Source organism: Spermophilus citellus (assembly GCF_964194105.1).
Source record: "Spermophilus citellus genome assembly, chromosome: 4".
NCBI classification, from domain to species: Eukaryota; Metazoa; Chordata; class Mammalia; order Rodentia; family Sciuridae; genus Spermophilus; species Spermophilus citellus.
The window spans coordinates 100,789,737-100,809,467 of NC_138185.1; the positions used below are offsets into that span (position 1 = coordinate 100,789,737).

The 19,731-nt window shown below is 36.3% G+C and overlaps 1 pseudogene across 1 annotated transcript in view; it reads left to right on the forward strand.

Annotated features, from left to right (window-relative positions):
• The first annotated feature begins 244 nt into the window (after positions 1 to 244).
• Positions 245 to 19,731, forward strand: part of LOC308648166 (ATP-dependent RNA helicase DHX15-like) — a 30,199-nt pseudogene continuing 10,712 nt past the window's right edge. Inside the window, exons 1-3 of the transcript in view lie at positions 245 to 314; positions 6,334 to 6,724; positions 10,628 to 10,821. The product of the transcript in view is annotated as an ATP-dependent RNA helicase DHX15-like (transcript). The remainder of the gene's footprint in view (positions 315 to 6,333; positions 6,725 to 10,627; positions 10,822 to 19,731) is intronic.

Below are 19,731 nucleotides of genomic sequence, written 5' to 3' on the forward strand. Positions count from 1 at the left end.
GCTCCCACGGGCTCAAAGCTCGGGGAGGAGGGACATGGCGGGGGAGAGGAGCGTATTCTGACCAATCCTGTGGCTGGCGGGACCGCAGTTCCCGCCTCTGGGTGGCGTGCGCGTGCAACACGCACGCACGCTCAGCACTGCACGCTGCGGAAGCGCGCGCGCAGGCCCAGCCCTCTTCGCCGCTGCCATTTTAGCTCCTGGTTCCAGCCGCAGGGTGTGGACCCCTCGCTCGAAGAGTGCGAAGATGTCCAAGCGGCACCGGTTGGACCTGGGGGAGGATTACCCCTCCGGCAAGAAGCTGCGGGGACCGATGGGTAAGCCAGGCCTGGGGCGCGAGGCAGCGGCTCGGGCTTTGTTGGGGTCCGGTCGGGGAGCGGGCCACGACCGGCGTGGCCGAGCAGGTCGCGGAGCCCGAGCCTTTGTTTTCTTTGGGGCTCCGTTCAGCGGCGGTCCGGGCGGAGCGGCGCCGGTTCGGCCCGGCAAGGGCGCCGTGGATGTTGGCGGGCCGGGTCTGGAGGTGGAGAGGCCTGTGGCGGCCACCAGGGCGCCGCCTCCGCCAGGCCCAGCCTGCCAGAGCCACTTTGGACGGAGCGGGAGCGGAGCGCGGACCTCGTGGCTTCGGTTCCCGACTGAGGCCTGGCGAGGGTGGGGGAGGGCGCAGCGAGCGTTGGCGCCCAAGGGCACCGGGTTCGGGCCGAGGGCCGGGAGAGGGCCTGGGAAGGGGACGGCGCCGGGCTGCGAGGGCGGGGAGCGCGTGGGTTCTCGTGTGGGCTGCGGCGGGGGTGGCGGGAGTTGAGCGCGGAGTCCGGGGGCAGGGGGAGCGGAGGCCTGCGGGAGGAAGGCACCGGAAGGCTGCCTGGTGGGCCGGGGGCCGCGTCCCGGAGCCTAGGGGCGCAGCGTGGCGGGAGAGCAGCGTTCCTCCGTCCATTCAAACACTTCGGAGTAGACGGCACGCAAACTTCCGTCTGCCGCCCACTCTCCCGCCATCTCCTTTATTTTCTGCTTTGGTGAAGACGGTGCTAGGGCTAGGAGTTGGCAGGCATACTTTTCCCCCCTAAGTTTTTATTTGAAGGAGCTTTTGAAATACGGAGACTATTCAAGAAGTGGTTTTCATGCTCATGGCAAAATATCGCCATGTGGAGGTTGAGAAATACAAGATTCATAGGGTTCCGGATTCCTTTTCCTTAGCCATTCTCTAAAGGTACCGAGGAATTTAGCAATTAACTTGAGGAATTGTATCAGTCATTTTCTGGTCCAGTCAGTGTGTGTTTTCACTCTTGAAGAGCAGAATTCTCTGGGTAATAGGCAAAAAGAAAAACCTCAAACAAAAGTTCGAATGTCCAAATACCTTGCATAATTTCATCAGTTTTCCACGTAATCTTTACTGTCAAGGTGGAGTATAAATCAGAATGGGATGTACTTTTTGATACCTAACGTATATTTAATTGTAAATACAGAAATATTTATGCTGTTTTATTTTTGTAGGTTTTTTAGAAATTATGATATTAGGTATAGTAATCATACAATAACATAATAACATAGCATCTTAGACTGCTCCCTCAAAAAACATGAGCACGTTTAAGCTCTGTCACAGACCCTTAGAGTTGGAAACAACTTTCAAAAGAGTATAATCAACTCCATTCAAGAAATGAGAAATGGAGACTCAAGAAATGAGAAATGCAGATGGGGTGGAGTTAAGTGGATTGTGCAAGTTAACAGTTTTATAGTGGAATCTGGAATGCTGCTTTTTGAATTTCCACTCTCTGACACACAGTCTGATACTGTACTTAGAATCATTACAGCTTGTTTTAGTGACATTTATAATAGGTTGGTAAAACAGGGAACACTTGGTTTTTGATTTCCTTTCAAGTAAAAATAAAATTGCTTGTCGTTGGCTAAGATGCAGCTAATATCTCCAGTAAGAGGTCAGGTTGGATCAAAGTATACTGGAGAATTGACTCATCAGGTTTATTGTGTATGTGCACCATTTAAAAGGGCTTTCCTTGGGATTAATAGTCTCATGATACACTTAGGTGAATGCTCCAAAACAGATATCCTAAGTGGATTTTTTGGGTCTCCGATTCCCCATAATATTTGAGATTTGCCTGTATTGTGGAGTTCATCCATGAAATAGTGCTTAAGGTCTGGATAAATTCTGGAGGAAGTTTTCAAACTAACTTCTGTGTCATTTGAGTGCTATTTCTCACAGGGCTAGTTTTCTTTAGCAGTGGACTTCTGAAGTTTGTTATGGCTCAAGGCGTGAAATATCAAATTTCCCCCATTTGATAATTTTAAGTAACTTGTTGAATGACCAACAAACCTGTAGTGTTTTTTTGTTGTTGTTGTCGTCGTTGTGTTTTAGTGCTGATAGTTAGGAGGCGTATTTGTTTGAGAGCACAGGCATATCACTTTTGTGAACTCTTTTGTTAAACATGATTGTCCCATTTCTCTAGTACTAAAAAGGGAGGGTCATTTATTTAGTGGGAGATTTCATCCATGTTCTTGCTCGTATACTATATAAGGGTTTATTTACTCCTGGCATGTTTTTGTTTGGGAGCAGGTGGAGAAGTTATAGGTCTCTTACGTATTCTGCCTCTTTCCTTTTTTCCATGACCCTATAGAGTCTTCAATATAATGTTACTAACAACAAAACAAACCTCTATGAAGTGTGGAAAACACACTAGATGTTGGCTTTTCCATATTTCCTGATCGATACATTGGTTGTTTATTATATACATTGATATAATACAAATAGAGCACATAATGTACACGTGACACTTCCAGACTTTTTACATGTATAAACACATTTTTATGACAGTCCTATATGATAGGTGAAGAAAGTTGCAGAAACAAAACAGAAAAGGCAAATTCCTGGAAATCTTCGAAAAACATTTTGTGATGAACAATTTTGGACAGTCTTGGCATTTTTACTCATGACTATGAAGTATAATATGAATATCAGTAGAATCTCTATTGTGTGCTTTTAGTTTTGCTCAGATGTCAGTAACTATCCTTTTCATTGGCTGTGTAGTACTCCACTTGTAAAGGTATATCATAACTTACCCAGTATCCTGTTTCTTGCTGTTTAGGTGGTTTCCCAGTTGTCATTTTATAGGTTAAAAGTATCATGAACATCCTTATGTATACATATTTGCACACTCATGGGATTGGAAGCTTGTGGAAATAAGATTGCCAGAAAAACTGTGTGTGTTCAAAATATTCTGATTTTGATGACCAGCTTATATCTTCATTTGCAGCATTTTAATACCTATTATCCCTCGTGAATTTTAAATCCCCCCCACCCCCCACCATACCAGGGATTGAACCCAGGGCTGCTTAACCACTGGGCCACTTCCCCAGCCCTTTTTATTTTTTATTTTGAGATAGGGTTTTGCTAAGTTGCAGAGGCTGGCTTTGAACTTGTGATCCTCCTGGCTTAGCCTCCTGAGTCACTGGGATTACAGGCATGTCCCTCCATGCCTGGCTTTAACATGGTAATTCTAACTTTAAAAAAAAAAAACTTTAATAATAACCAACATTTACTGGGCATTTTCAGAGTTAGACAACACTTTCTCGTGTTAATTCATTTAGTCTTTTCAATACCTCACAAGGCATTAATAGCTGTGTTTTGAGATGAGAAAAGAAATACTGTTATATAGCTACCTTAAGTGCTGAGCCAGAATTGAGCTGAAAAATTGTATAGAATCATACAATTTTTGTGCTTGACAAAAATACATATTTAAAAAAGAAAATATGCATAAGTACAAGCCTATACATATTTATGAAGCAGAGGGTTTAAGTTCCCACTTAACAGACTTAATTTTTATTCTTCCTATCCTATTGAAGATAGATAGCTTGAACCATAAGGCAGTATTTCTAGGTGATTGAATTGTTTTCTACATCTGCCTCTTTCCTTTTTTCCATGACCCTATAAAGTCTTCTCTGTTACTTTCTTACTTTAATCTTACTAATACTTTTCACTATGCAAATTAATAAATTGAGGCTTACGCCTTACCTGTGGTTATACTCCTTTTCTTTCTATACTATGATTGCCTTCATTTCTTGGTCAGCTCCTAATCTTGTGTCTTCAGAATGTATTTGATATTTGCTTCCTGTGTTGTAGAGTTTTTTTTTTTTTTTTTTTAATGAAGCTATGGATGAAGTTGGTCTCTGAAAACCAATCTTTGTTGGCACAGGACTACAAGAGTATGTAATACATAGTTTACTTCTTCCATAATCCCTCTTCCCCCCAGTTTTGTAACTATTGAATTTTTGGTCCATATCTTAAGTATCTGATATTATGTGAGAAGTACAAGAGGAATTTATTAAACATTTTCTTTTCTCGGTCCTTCTTTTCTCCCCCATGATGGTATGAGTATTAGAAACAATCCTTTTCATTTAGACCAGATGTTCTTAAAGAGTTCACTCTAGTTATGTGTACCATTATCTTTCAGATGGCTACTCTGAATTATTTGTGACTATAGTGCTTCTCACTTGGTGAGCATATTTCTGCTTGCCCAATTGTAAACTATTCCCCATCCACATTTTGGGCTAATATGAATGCTTATTAAATATGTTGAGCACTATGATAAGGTAGAAGGAGGGAAAGAAAGCAGGTAGTTGATAGCATATTTCAAAGATAGGTCAGGACTCTAAAATTTTGAATTGTGAGACTTCATTTTATGGTTAGTCATTTTTCACATTTTCTTTTGGTTTTGAGTAAAACTTTCTAGCTTGTATACCCTATAATTCTGTAGCATGTGGACATTGAAATGGAAGAAGGAAAAAAATCACCTGTTTAAAACAAGGATTTTCCCCCTTAAGTCTTTTTTTTTTTTTTTAATGGAATAGAATGGCATATTTTTAGAAGGAAAGGATCCGATTTGATTGGTCAGCCTACCATTTCTGTAAATGGACCATTCTGACTCAGTGCTGGGTTTAGTATTTTATCTTTGGTCTGTCAAGAATTTACTATTGCCCCATTGATGTACCATTATGGAGAATGACTGCTCTTTCTCTGCTACTGATACTTACAGCACAGGAAACTTGTACTCATTTGTGTATTGTGAATAAGGAGCAATGACACATTTAGCTTCCTGTTGGTCCTCATTATTTTTAATCTGGGTCCCAACACCTCGTGGCAAGTTTCTTTGCTACAAACTCCTTTGCTATAGGAGTTTGTCTGAAATAAAGTGGATTAGTAAAATGAGCAAGGAAAGATTATTTTATTTCTGTCACCAGGCCCTCAGAGGCCACCAGATACAGCCCTTTGTCTTGCTGCTTGTCAGGTTTCCTCACCTAGATTAGTTAAGGTTATCATCGTATTGGGACAATCTAGTAACTAGAAGTAGATATCATAATTGACTACTTAAAACTGGCCTAAGTTTAATAAAGTGGCTGCCTGCATAATTTTAGCATTTTTTAAACAGGGGTAAAATGATGAAGCTAGTTTTAATTCTGCTTTATTTCATTTATGGTTGGCCAGTATATGCGGATTTACCTTTTACTTCCAGTGTTTTACTATCCCCAAAGGCTAAATGCAAGAGTAGACACTGAAAGCAAAGGAATAAAAGTGTTTTAGAATTTTCGTTTTTCTTGTAAAGCAGTATACACTTACTGAATAAAATTGAGGAAGTACTGGAAAGTATAATTAAGAAAGCAAACTTGGGCTGGGGATGTGGCTCAAGTGGTAGCGCTCGCCTGGCATGCGTGCGGCCCGGGGTTCGATCCTCAGCACCACATACCAACAAAGATGTTGTGTCCGCCGAGAACTAAAAAATAAATAAATATTTAAAAAATTCTCTCTCTCTCTCTCTCCTCTCTCACTCTCTCTTTAAAAAAAAAAAAAGAAAGCAAACTTGCAGATAATCCTCTAATTCATATTTGTATTACTTGTGATACTGTGTGTAACATTGTACTGTGTTCTTTTCATTTAGCATTAGAACTTAAAGCAAAGTGCAGCTTGAAGGAGAATCTAGGAAAGATTGTGGGGCTGTCTTCTTTTGCCCAATTTATTTCTGTCTTCCCCACTCCAGCTGCAGTCTCTGACTTCTGTTGTGGAAATAGGAAGTTTTTTTTTTTTTTCCTTAGGATGTCTTAACCTTATGTTGAAGTTTGTAGTAAGATAGTTTGAGGCATCATCAAGGAAGGAAAAAGTTTATGGTGGAGTGTGGAAAATTCTTGATTGTTATTTCTAATAGTTATGTAATTCATTGAAATTTTACATTAATTTTTTCATTAGGTTAGTGAACATTTGTGCTCTTATGACTGTAATATTGCCTCGAACATTATGCTTAAAATTTAGAATCTGAATTCTAAAATTTTTGTTCTTAGGAAAGAACGAGATCGAGACTGGGATCGTGAAGATCGGTCTAAAGATCGTGACAGAGAACGTGATAGAGGAGATCGAGAGCGGGAGAGGGAAAAAGAAAAGGAGAAGGAGTTGCGAGCTTCAACCAATGCTATGCTTATCAGTGCTGGATTACCACCTTTGAAAGCTTCCCACTCGGCTCATTCAACACACACTGGACATGCAGGACACACATCACTTCCACAGTGCATTAATCCATTCACCAATTTACCCCATACACCTCGATACTATGATATTCTAAAGAAACGACTTCAGCTCCCGGTTTGGGAATACAAGGATAGGTTTACAGATATCCTGGTTAGACATCAGTCATTTGTGCTGGTTGGCGAGACTGGGTCTGGTAAGACAACACAGGTGAGTTACTTTTTCTTTTTTCTTTTTATTATAGTTGTTTGGAACTGAATATTACCTATTCTTTCACAAAGTAGAAGGCATATGTAGTCATCCCTACCTCATGCCAGAACTAATAAGACATCTAGGATATTTTTCAAACATGGATGAGTCATTATTTACTGGGCTTCTGTTAATAGATATGTAGGCTTCACATGGGCAGGTATGTTTGTAGAAATGGAAACTTGGATATCATTTGCAGTTAAAATACATGTAGCCAAATTGCCTTCCCTTCATAAGTAACCTGTCAGTTTACCTTTCCATAAGCAAGTGTGAGAGCATGTTTGGGAGTATCACTGGATTGGAGTTTTTACAGATCTAATAGGTGAAAAAAATAAACCTGGGGTAATTTTTAATTTGTGTGTGTGTTTCCCTGAGTGAGGTTAACTATCTTTTTTTAAGTTATATGGACTGCAAGTCAATTTGAGTATTTCATGGAGGCTTTTCGAAAACTACTACAGCAACCAAAATAGAAAAGCTTTTATTGAAGACTGAACTTTAGTGAGAACTATTTTCAAGTGAAGGAAAACTTAGTGCTGATGTTAGGAAAGGAAACTGTAGCCTTTTTTTTAATTAAACAAAATTTAAAAAGTTTTAGAAACGTGCAAGTCTATAACTCTTAATTATGCTAATCTATTTCATTAAGTCCCATGTTTTTAAATTTGCAAATATTTCAATGAAATGGACACATGTGCATTCAGATACATTGGAAATAATGTAATACTAATTAACTATATCACTATACTAATTAAATGCTACATACTATATTTTTTATAGATGTTTTACATCTAATACAATAGGACAAAATGGAGCATTGTCAGAGTATTTTAAATAATTATATCAACTGTTTTACTGGTTTGCAGAATATTAACACACCTGTTAATTAATCAGGCATTGTGTACTTTACATGTATTATATCATTTTAAGTTTATATACAACTCTGCAGGGAAAGTAATCACATTTTATGGAGGACCAGAATGCGGCTTAGATTAATGAGAGAACTCTGGTTTAGTGGGCTGCTCTGGGTTAAATAGTTTCTGGATTTAGGTAAGTTCAGCATTAACAGTTTTGTCCCTTTTCAATAACCAGTTATATTTATTTCATACTGCTGTTCTGTGGTCTGATGTGGTTCAGAGGAGTTTTTATTAGTAGTTAGTGTGGATAATTTAATCGATTCAAGGCACAAGAGGCTTGTGATGATTTGGATTACACATGCTTTCAGGGGTTACTTTATGTGAATATTGAAGACTGCAGGGAATTTTGGGGATGTGAAAGGGAAACTAGAAAGTTAAATCAGTAAATTTCATACAAATGCTTTTTAGTATAGTTATCAAACTTGGACACAAACCTAATAAAGAGTACTTAGCAGTTGTTTTGGTTATCCCTGCCTATCAGAAAATGAAATCAAATATAATTTGAAATAATGACTTTAACTTTTGAAAGAGCCATAGAAAAGACATTTTGCATTGTGCTTGGTGTGCACATACTATGCCTATATTTGAGAAATTAAAGCTAGTTCAGTCAGGAAAAACATGAGTGAGGGTACAAGTTTAGAGAAGGGAACACTGCACACTTTGACTAGTGTGAAGGGTTGGTGGGGTAGGTGAGACTGGAGCCCTAGGTTGAGCCTTACTACCTCTTGCCATAGGTAAGGAAGCCATCAGAGTTTTTAATTGGAGGGGAGTGACACAAATTTTTATTAAAAATGTTCAGTCATGAAAGACCATATAGGAGATCCTAACAAGTTTTGACTTTGTGTGCAAGGTTAGTGGGAATGAGGAACAAAGAATGGAGTCTGTTTTTTACTGCCACTGAATAGGGGACATGGGAAGAATTAAAAGAACTTGAAGGAAGGTGAGAAATGGTTTTGCTTTGAACTTGATGAATTTGAGATACCAATAAAATATTCATTATTCAGAAGGAGATGTGACTACCAGGTTTGGGGGTAGGAGCTAGAGTTATAGGATTGACTTTGTTCTGTTGCAGGCAATGTTGGAATTTAAGAGAATAGAAAAGGCTACTCAGGACAATATATAAAACAAGGATTAGGTTTTGGGAAAATAGCCTCAAGTGGAGGAAGGAAGAGCAGAGCAGATGCCTACTTTGAGCAGACCAGTCGCCCACATCTTTCAGGATATACATCCCTACCAAATTATATTTCCTTAGAAAGTTTGAGTAGATGCCTTATCATAAGCTGTTTTGGGAACCCTTTAAAATCTCTGAAACCCTTTCCAGGGTCCAAGAATTTCTTAGTATTTTTCATACAAAACAAAATATTGCAGCATACTGAATGTAGAGACAGAATTGAGGTTTCTTCCAATAAGCTAGACATGAGAGATATGTAAAAATAATAAAATGTGCTCTACTAGCCAAGTATTATTTTATTTGAAAAATATACATTTTAAAAATAGAAGATAGGTTGTTACTAGTAATTAGTAAACAATTTAGCTGCTTTTCAGTTTTAACTTCCAAATACAATAAATGTATTAATTGTTTGGTATCCTCATTTATTTTAACAGTATAAGGAGTTCTAAAAGAGAACTGCTAAATTAACCAAAACTATATATTTTTAAATTATCAATTTCACTGGAGTGAAATTTTTAAAAATGTGAATAATCTTGCCTTAAGAATTACGAATTAATTTTAAGTATTTTTAATTTGTAAGTCAGTACTTTTTGAGGATTGGTAAAATGAGGGTAGATAATTAAAACCTCATAAGAAGACCACTTAACATGGGTCTGTTGATTTGCAATACCAGGAAGACTCTGCTATTTTAGTGAAGTATTTTGTTCATTTAAAACCATGTAAAAATATTATTATGTTGTCTGAGAAGCAACATAATCATCTTTCATTTGTTTCTCCAGTTACAAGTTATTTCCAAATTAAAAAGTAACCTAACTAAAATGTAATAATAATGCAATAATCAATACTAGTTATCAGATGTCATTGTACACATGGTGTACCCAAAAACCCCTTGTTTTTTCTATAGCATTAGCACCTGATAGGCTTTTGGAAGCTTTGGTGAAGACAAATCATGTCCTTGTAGCAGTAGATTCCAGTTTTATGGGATGGTCATTTGCTTTTTTCCCATGGTTCTTTTACAGTTAAGTCAGTCGAGAAGAACCATAAAATGAGAGAATCTATGAGTGTGTGGATAATTAGGAAGGAAATATGCTGTCATCCTGACAACCATCTTGTGGTTGAGATTTTCTCTTTCCCCTTTTCCCTTGATTGACCTTACTCAGCGAAGCGCTATTGCTGTAAGCCATGTTGAATTTGAGACTGGTAATTACTTTAAAGATGGTACCTAAAGTGTTGCCACTGTGCATAACATTCCTGAAAGATGGATTGGAGTACTAGTAGGTGCTAGGATTTGGCTTCTGCTGGCTTACAGAATTTGAATTGAATTAAAAGATACTTGTGCAACAAGGGAATATTTTCTACTTGTATCTGCATATTGTAACTCATTGTATGAATTTTGATGCTGTACTTATTGGAAATTAACATTTTTGTTATTAAGTAGAATTTGTTTCAAGTAGGATTTTTTTCATTGGGTAGACAAATAGTTAATGATGGGACCACTTAAACACTGGTGAGCATACCAAGCAAAGCTTATGTGGACCTAGCGCACAGAATGTAATCACATCACATCCTTGTTACACATGACCTCTTTTTGGATATTTTTCTATCTAAATTATATATGTTAAAGGAGTTATGATATGTTAAGTTTTTGTTATAAATAATTCTCTGTCACTTGCCTAATTGAATTTTATTTTAAATTATTGGAATGAGATAAAAGTGCTTTATATTAAACATAGTTGATATGCGGCAGAATAGAATTAATTTAAATGTGAAATTATTTGATAGATTCCACAGTGGTGTGTGGAGTATATGCGATCATTACCGGGACCCAAGAGAGGAGTTGCCTGTACCCAACCCAGGAGAGTGGCTGCAATGAGCGTGGCTCAGAGAGTTGCTGATGAGATGGATGTGATGTTGGGCCAGGAAGTTGGTTATTCCATTCGATTTGAAGACTGCAGTAGCGCAAAAACCATCCTTAAGTAAGTACTTTATCTTTAAAAATGGATGCTTTTTCTAATTATAGCTTTTCTGCCACTTGTTAAGAATTTTGCAAGTGGACACTCAAGTTATAAAAATTTAAAATTTGAATAGTTCGAAGTAGGCCACCTTTGACTTTTCAGGTGACATTTTAATGTGGATTCTTTTTCTTGGTTATAATATATGTTGCTTTTTAGTAGAAATTGAAGTTGGCAGATCAGGTTTTAGTTGCTTGAGGTTGTATCTTAAGTGAAAATGTTCCTATAAAATGTGTAGTTTTAGTAGACATGCTCTGAAATATCATTTAAATATGATAGAAATAGAAAAATAAGATATATCTTAGTGGTCTGGGGATGTAGCAAAGGTAGAGTGCTTGCATGAGGGCGCAAGTTCAACCCCCAGTCTTGCCAAAAAGAAAAAAAAAATGGATTTATCTTTGTAGAAGGACAGCTAATGTTAGAAAGAATGATGTGTGAGTAAGATGGGATATGATTTAATTGTAGGCAAGGGACTTTTAATGTTAATTTTGCAGATCTTGATATGCATACATAATGAACTAAAAGGCCAAATCTTGTTATGTAATGTACTCAGGGCACCTGAAGGTGTGTTGGTTCCTCTTTATAGCTGTGGTACATGGGGTCATACTGGTCTTTTTGAATGTTTTAACTTGACAAAAATGTTTTCTTCATTTTATATAGTTGCATTCTGCACAAGTGGTATATATTTCCGGATAGTCATTTCTTTAAAAATCTCATTTTTTTCCTTATTGCTTTTGTTTATCTGCATTTATATGACATTTATTTAAAAAGCTTATTTCTTGATGGGCACAGTGGCAAATGCCTGTAATCCCAGCTACTCTGGAGGCTGAGATTGCAAGTTCAAGGCTGTCATGGTCATGGTATTTGCCTGTACTGTGAAGTTCATCCATGAAATAGTGCTTAAGGTCTGGATAAATTCCGGAGGAAGTTTTCATACTAACTTCTGTGTCATTTGAATGCTATTTCTCACAGGGCTAGGGGATCTAGCTCAGGGGTAGAGCACTTGTCTAGCATGTACAAGGCCCTGAGTTCAATCCCCAGTACTGTAAACATAACAAAAAACCTGTGTCACAATGCAATTTCCCGGGCTGGGGATGTGGCTCAAGCGGTAGCGCGCTCGCCTGGCATGCGTGCTGCCCGGGTTCGATCCTCAGCACCACATACAAAGATGTTGTGTCCGCCGATAACTAAAAAATAAATATTAAAATTCTCTCTCTCTCCCTCTCTTTCTAAAAAAAAAAAAAAACAATGCAATTTCCCAAAGTTTTAAAAAAAGACATGTTGGAACAAAATGTTACGTGGTCAGTGACATGAGTCTTTGTTGATGGATCTATCTGTATCCATCTATAGGATTAGGAAATAAATGGGATTCTTGTCTCTTTTTTTAAAATTTTATATTTTATAGGTATTTTAAAATGTCTGCAGAAGTATACTAGTTTAGTGAACTCCCTGTGTTTATTATGCATCTTCAACCTTGTTTCACCTATATCCCAGTATTTTCCCTGTCTCATATTATTTTGAAACAGAGTTTAGGTATCATGATTTCATCTTAAAATATTTTCGGTGTCTCATTTTCTTAAAATATAACTGTCACAACTTTAAAAAATCCCTTCAAACAAAATATTCAATCACTTCATGTTGTGTCCAGTTTTCCTCTAGTCTTTTGAAATATATATTTTGTTTCAGTAGAATTTGATATACAATTTCATTTTTAAGAGCAATTGAGCTTTAAAATGCTTTGGTCTCCTTAACTTTGATTTATAAAGGTTTTTTTTTTGTTTAAATCTTAATCTTAACTAAATAAACTTAGTGATCACATTATTTATTGGTTGTTTGTAATTACATTGTAATTGACAATAAATATGTGAAATCATAGCTCATTTGATACTACTGTAAAGTACAGATAATGTCTAGGACTTGAAAAAAATAGAGTAAAATTTTACTTGTCTTTAGTAGGCATACCTTTCTGACATTTGATTCGCTGTATCATATTTGGGCAAGTTACAGTTAAGATTGGAATTTAGAAATCAAGTGTGAGAAAGTTACCAGTATTAGAGGTGTGTATGTGTTTGTGTGTCTGTCTAGTAGGGAGTACGCTTGTGCAAGATTTTAAGTTTTTAGTAGGGAGTGACAATATAAATATACATAAGTAAAACATATGTTTAGCATTGTGATGTTTTCTTGTGGAGCAGTTCCCAAAGATTATCTATAACTAAACCTCTTCAAGAAAATTTATTCCAGACAGGGTAAATTTATTAATGTTCCTCCTTAAGGTAGGGAGTAGCCAGTGTTGTTTTTAAGTGACACTATATTAGTAAAAGGGTATATATTATTTTAAATTGCTTTAAAAGGAAACGTTAAAATTTCCAGTGTAATTCTTATTTAATATGAAGAGGACTAATGTCAGTTTTGACTAATAAGAATACTTCATTAAGAACAGTGGTTTATGATTCCCTTGGTGTATTTCATAGTCACATATCAACCCATTAAGAACCCACATGTTATAAACATCTAAAGTTGTAACTGACTGAAATCAGTTATATAGTTAATTGGGTAGGAAGAATGCATTCATCAAAATATTCTCTGAAGATTCTGCTTGAAGGACTCAGAATTTAAGAGTTTTTTTGAGAATAGCCACATTGGTGTATTTTTTAATTGTACACAGAGTCCAAGGTAGTTTCTTCATGGTTTGAGATACATATGGATAGATGATGAGTCTAATATTGTGCTGTTTTCAGAGGATCAGATCTCATGTAAGTTAGTGCGTACTCTGGTTTTGAAGTCGTTAGTAGCTACTCAGTCCCAGTGGACAAGTTGCTAAATGGTTTTTGTGTTCTGTTAGGTATTTGCTTGTTCCCATCCTTTACTTCTTAAACTTATGCAACATATTTATTTTCCTGTTGCTGTCTTAGTTAGAAATTTTGGGGGGGGGGGCAGCCCGATTGAGATGGCTCTAAAGAAGAGAAGACCAGATAGTAAAACACAATGATGCCATGCCATGTTTGTGACTGGTCAGTAAAAATCTTAATTCATTCTCATGGAAAGGAGAAGGTATCGATGGCATCTAGCACTTCTGCTGTGGATTTTAAGAAGCATTTTGTAGTTGGAGTTCTACAGGATTGATTGATTGATTGATTGATTGTGCTGGGGATTGAACCCAGTGCCTCGTGTATGCAAGGCAAGCACCTTACCTACTGAGCTATATCCCCAGCATTTGCAGTTGTACATGATTTAAGAAATTCATCACTTTTTTTGAGGCAGATGAGTTTTTTGTTTGTTCTTTTGTGGTGCTGGAGATTGAACCCCAGAGCCTTGAGCATGCCAGGCATTGCTCTACCACTGAGCCGATTAATTTTTAGGGAAGACAGTGGCTTGATAATCTTGTGCCTGTGAAGAAACACAATATTTGGTTGTTAATTTGGTAGCCAGTTTCATTGTTATTTTAGGGGATATGCCTTTTGTTTTATTCCAAAGCTGCAAAATTACTGAGGTGTTTTGATACCGAGGCAATCCACTTATGTACCATGTAATGCTTAGTCATTCAGTCATTTAATTGAGTACTTTGTGTAGGTTGAGCAGTGCTAGGTATAGTAACAAAAAAGAAATCTGGTTCTTGTCCCCATAAAGCAAATCAAGTATAAATATAAAATTTTCAATTGAGATAGAGTCCAAAATAGAATATATGGAAGTATGCTTTGAGGATTCAATTCAATTTGGAAAAGAGAAGTGTGTATTTAAATCAAGGCCTAAAACAAAAGTAGTACCAGCCAGAACAGGGATTGGGGTGCAGGGTGAGTGCGTTCCAATCAGATGTAACAGTGGGGTTCTTTTTTGTTTTTTAAACTTTGTTTTCTGAATGGAAAAAATCATGACCTTTTACTTGAGAAGGTCCTACAGTCCTATACCTACTGTATATTCGTAAAATATCCAACTGATTTGTCTAAGTCAACCTTTTCATATCAGATCAATTTTAAGATGTTAAAGGACTAGTTTGTGTACCATGTATAGATGATTGAAGATAGCCTTTTTGGTCTTTCTTGCTTCATTAAACCATAAACACAGGGAATGGGGTTTGTGTCTGTATCTGTGTGTACTTGCCATGCACACAACAAATAGAACCTTTGTTCCTTTTTAATCTGAGGAAGTTAAAGTCATAACAGGAGTTTGAAATTTTGTCACTATGTTGTAGAATTTGGATGACTTAAGCATAGTCATGACAAATGGATAGATGATTCATGAAAAGACATTTTCTCTGACTTTGTTAAAATTTCTTTTGTGAAGATGGGGTATAGTATATATAATTTGCCTTTCCCTCCCTAAGTTTTTCCATTTGGGGTGTCAGATTCATTTGAAATTTGGAATTTTACAACACCAAGGACCCCATCTGAGATAAAGTTTATGAACCAGAGCAGCTTTTAGAGAACATGTGTGTTAGCTCTGTAAGACTGTGTACCACCTTGAGATGTTTATCTGGTGTGTAACTTCAGGGCAAACTGCTAAAAAGGCAAGAAAAGGTAAAGACAAGAAGATATGGTTGAAATGTAATTGAATGACTAGAGAGATGAACAGTCTGGGATTTCAGGGTGTGATAAACTGTCCCTTGGAAAGCTTGAGTGAGATAAGTTTTGAACAGACCAGCTAAAGAATGTGTTTCCATACAATTTGGATCATAAACATGTAGAATTTGTTTTTAATCTAAATAAAATAATCTTTGTAGGCAATAAGATGAAAGAGAATACCAGAGTATTTTAACAAACACAAGCTTAATAAAAACACTACTACAGTAAGGAGCTGGAGGGTGCATTAACCTTTAAGGTGGGCACTGTCATTGTAAGGCATGGCCATAGCAGATTCTTTCATGTCCCTGGCAGATTCTTTTTGTGCCCCAGGAAACAATAAACTGAAGCAGTTCTGTTTAAGGACTACTACAGAATTTCAGAGTGGTTGTTCAACAGGCACCCTCATTTAAAAATAGATGATTTGAGATGAGAACTGAAAGTAAGTAGATCCCAGAACACTGCCTCTGGGGTCACAGTACCTAAGTTGTGTCCTAGCTCTGCCACTTAGCAGTATGATTTTGACTGTTAATTAACCTTCCTGTACTTACTGCTTTTTCAGAAGATGGAAATTATAATAACTACCTTATGGGGTTGTTCTGAGATTCATGTTAATTTTTATGTAACCCTTAAGAATAATTTTCTGATACTCAAGCAGTGTTTCACCCAGCATTGCTGCTGGTAGTGGAGATTTCCAGCTTGAGAAATTATTGGTTCTTATTAATTAGCTAATAAAAACAAGAAAGGAACTTATAAAAGCAGTTTAATGAAGTTCCTTTTAACACAGTAATTGAATTGTAATTGAGAAGGGTTAATTGAATTCAAACTTGACATTGTCGAATGAATGAAGCCATGTATTCTTCTAGGGCTTGAGGTCAGAAGTGAAAACAGGTGTGGTAATTTAAAGACAAGTTACAAATGAATTTATTGAACATCTGTTATGTGGGTAGACATTGTTCTCATTCAAGTATAGCAATTACATTATGGGAGTAAAAAATCAAAGTGGTTGGTTACCACTTTAAGCAGTTCTTAAACAGAAACAAGAAAGTTATTACCCTAGAAGTAAAAATTTTTTGGCTTTTGTTAATTCATCAGATGTTAACTTGATTTTCTACTCTTTTGTGTATAAACTTATACACTTGCAAGGGATTAATTTTAGAAGGCTTTCTTTGCACAGTGTGACATCTTAGAAAATATTGAACAGAATTGATACATTCATCTCAGCTTTCTGTAAGTGCTGTGGAGAAGGTGAAGGCATTTCCTTCAACACTTGTGAAAGTTTGAAGAGTTGGAAATGAATGTTGGGAAAAAATTTAGTCGCTTTACTTTTTATCATTGATTTTTTTATGCTTTTTTCTTACTTTTTTTTTTTTTTTTTTTTGCTTGATTTGGTATCTGGCTCTGAAACATAACTAAATATATTTTAGCTGTTGGCCATAACAGAGGTTTAAGTTCTGGTGTCTTAAACATTTTAGCTAAGAATGAATCCATACATGTTGCAAAGGGTATTTGATATATTCTTTTTGTCTAGTTTATTGTATTTAGAACAGTAAAACAAGAGATTCCAAGGTGTTCAAAATACCACATCTTTCTTGTGATCATTTACATACAGTAGTTTTTACCGTAATCAGTATTATGGTGCTTTTGTGGTTATGGTGAATGGTGTTGCTCCTACAGTGTAATATTGTTGCTGAGAATGTCAAATTGAACTTGAGCCTATGTAAAACATCCATAGGAATGTATGGGTCCTGTTGAAATGCTGAGTCACTTTGAACTAGTAGTTACTATGGTGTCCTTATGTTGATTATGGAAAACAGTGGTATGAATTATGATTTAAATCATTATGATGAGAATATTTGTTTTCACCAGAAATATGGTGTTAAATACATTGAGTCTTCATTGACATATTTATATCCAAAGAAGTGGTTTGATTTTTTTTTTAATTGGTTGTGATATATATACACATACACATAAAATAAATGTGCCTTGTCTGAATGTCTATACCTTGGTTAGGCTATTAATCAGGAGATTTTAATATTCAAAAACAAAATTTCTTTTCATAAACTGCTATGTTCACATGGATCAAAGTTTATCTTTTATATCATTAATTTACATTCCAGTAAGCCTGTTATTATAAAGTCAAACCATCCTAAATTGGGGCCTTGGGGCCTGACTGTAACCATTCTGTCTTATGATACATATTCAAGTTAACTATAATGTAGTGTGTTAATCTAAAAACTCAGTGGCAGATAGAAAATTTATATATACCTTAAATGTTTATTTTTATTTTAATATAAAATTTATCTATACATCAGTTTATTAATATTGGGTCAACATCATTTTGTTGAGTGTGGGCCCTTTGTTTAGAATTCAATTTTGCTAAAAAAAAAAATTAGTTCCTTTAGCAAGGTCCTCAGCAACCTAGTGAGATCCTGTCTCAAAAAAGAAAAAAAAAATCTGGTTCTTAAGGTGGATTTTAACTCGGAATACTTTAAAAAATACATAAGTGTTGCTTTTCTGGAATAGGAGAGAGAATTCAGTTTTGAAATTTTAGAATTCTAGACCCCTTGCAATCTTTAAGAATTGTCTTGCACATTTGATAGTTTGTGTGTGTGTGTGAGAGGCTCATCTTTTTCATTTTTTCTAAAGTATGCAATACTTAAGGTTCATATGTAGAATTTCTCTTTTCTGTGCTTAGAGGCTATCATTTCATGTCAAATGTAATAATTTGTAATTTGTCATAAAAGTGGTAAGTTCAGTAGTTGATAGAAATGCAAGTTTCATTATCCGAAACAATATGGCCAAGAAACAAATGAGAAACTGGTCAAAAATTGCATTTAGTATTCAAAGTGCTGATTTTGTTAAGAGCTCCTACAAATCAGTAAGAAAATGGCCAACCTTTGAAGTCATCCAAGAATTTCTTTGGGTGATGTGGGTGCATGTTTTAGATCTTTAGATACAATTTTGAGTTATCTGCATAGTTAGTTATACCAGAGTATAGTCTATACTTGAAAGGCAACCAAACTCTTGACAGTATGGGAATAGCACTGACTAGGATTTTCTTTTTTTTTTTTTTTTTTTTTTTTAAAGAGAGAGTGAGAGAGGAGAGAGAGAGAGAGAGAGAATTTTTTTTTAATATTTATTTTTTAGTTCTCGGCGGACACAACATCTTTGTTTGTATGTGGTGCTGAGGATCGAACCCGGGCCGCACGCATGCCAGGCGAGCGCGCTACCGCTTGAGCCACATCCCCAGCCCCTGACTAGGATTTTCAGAACAGATTTTTTGTTTTTGTGCTGTTCTATTCTTCTAGAACAGTAATATCAAGTTGTTTCACTGTTTTTTATTAATGGTTGCTTGGCATTTTTTATTGTCTTCTAGTTTGACTAATCTGATTGGTTAATATTTTGCAATTTTTGCTATTAGAAACAGTTGGTGTCCTCAGCACCCTCTTAGAACTTTGTATGCACAGTTTTTACACATTGGCATATGTGAAATGAATTCCCTCAGTGAAATTGGTTGGATCAAAGGTTTTGCTTGAATTTTATCAGCCTTTGCCAGATTGCCCTTCATGAAGATTTTATCTACTCCCACCAGTAAGGAATGAGCAGATGAGTGTCTGTTTCTTTGCCTTTCCTGATATAGCTTAGTAAAATTTATCTTTAGTCAATCTTGTAAGTGAAAAATGTAGTCTCCTTATAGTTTTAATTTGCATTTCTTTTGTATGAAATTGAGCATCTTATAGGTATGTATTAGCCATTTGTATATTTTTGGGATCTGAGACTGATGCTTTTTTCATTTGTTGAGAAGGATTGCTATCTGGTTGGCAGCAGTTTATAAGGTGGTATTTTGAAATGCATATCAAATTTCAGAAAATTGACAACATACAGTATCACACAATTGATAAAATTTGGTATTTGTTTGGTTTCTTTACTTATCTTTCTGTGGTTGGTTCTTACTGATTTGTAGAAGCTCTTAACAAAATAGCATTTTGGATATAAATTGCAATTTTTGACCAGGTTGTCATTTATTTCTTACAGGTAATGAAAAAACTTTTGATTTTGATCAAGTACTGAACTTACCGCTTTATATGATGTCCCAGGCTTTACAACATAACCTGCCCAAGCTTGTTTTAAGTTATTTGATTCTTATATTCTACTTTTGTGTTTTTATTTTAAGCATCTTTGCCCAATCTGGATTTGGTTGGGGAGGAATTCATAAGGTTTAGGGTAATTTCTCTTACCACTCCTTTTGCCACCTATACCAAATAACATAACATTGAGCTATTGGGCCTTACTTCCCTGTGTAGTTAATTTTTTT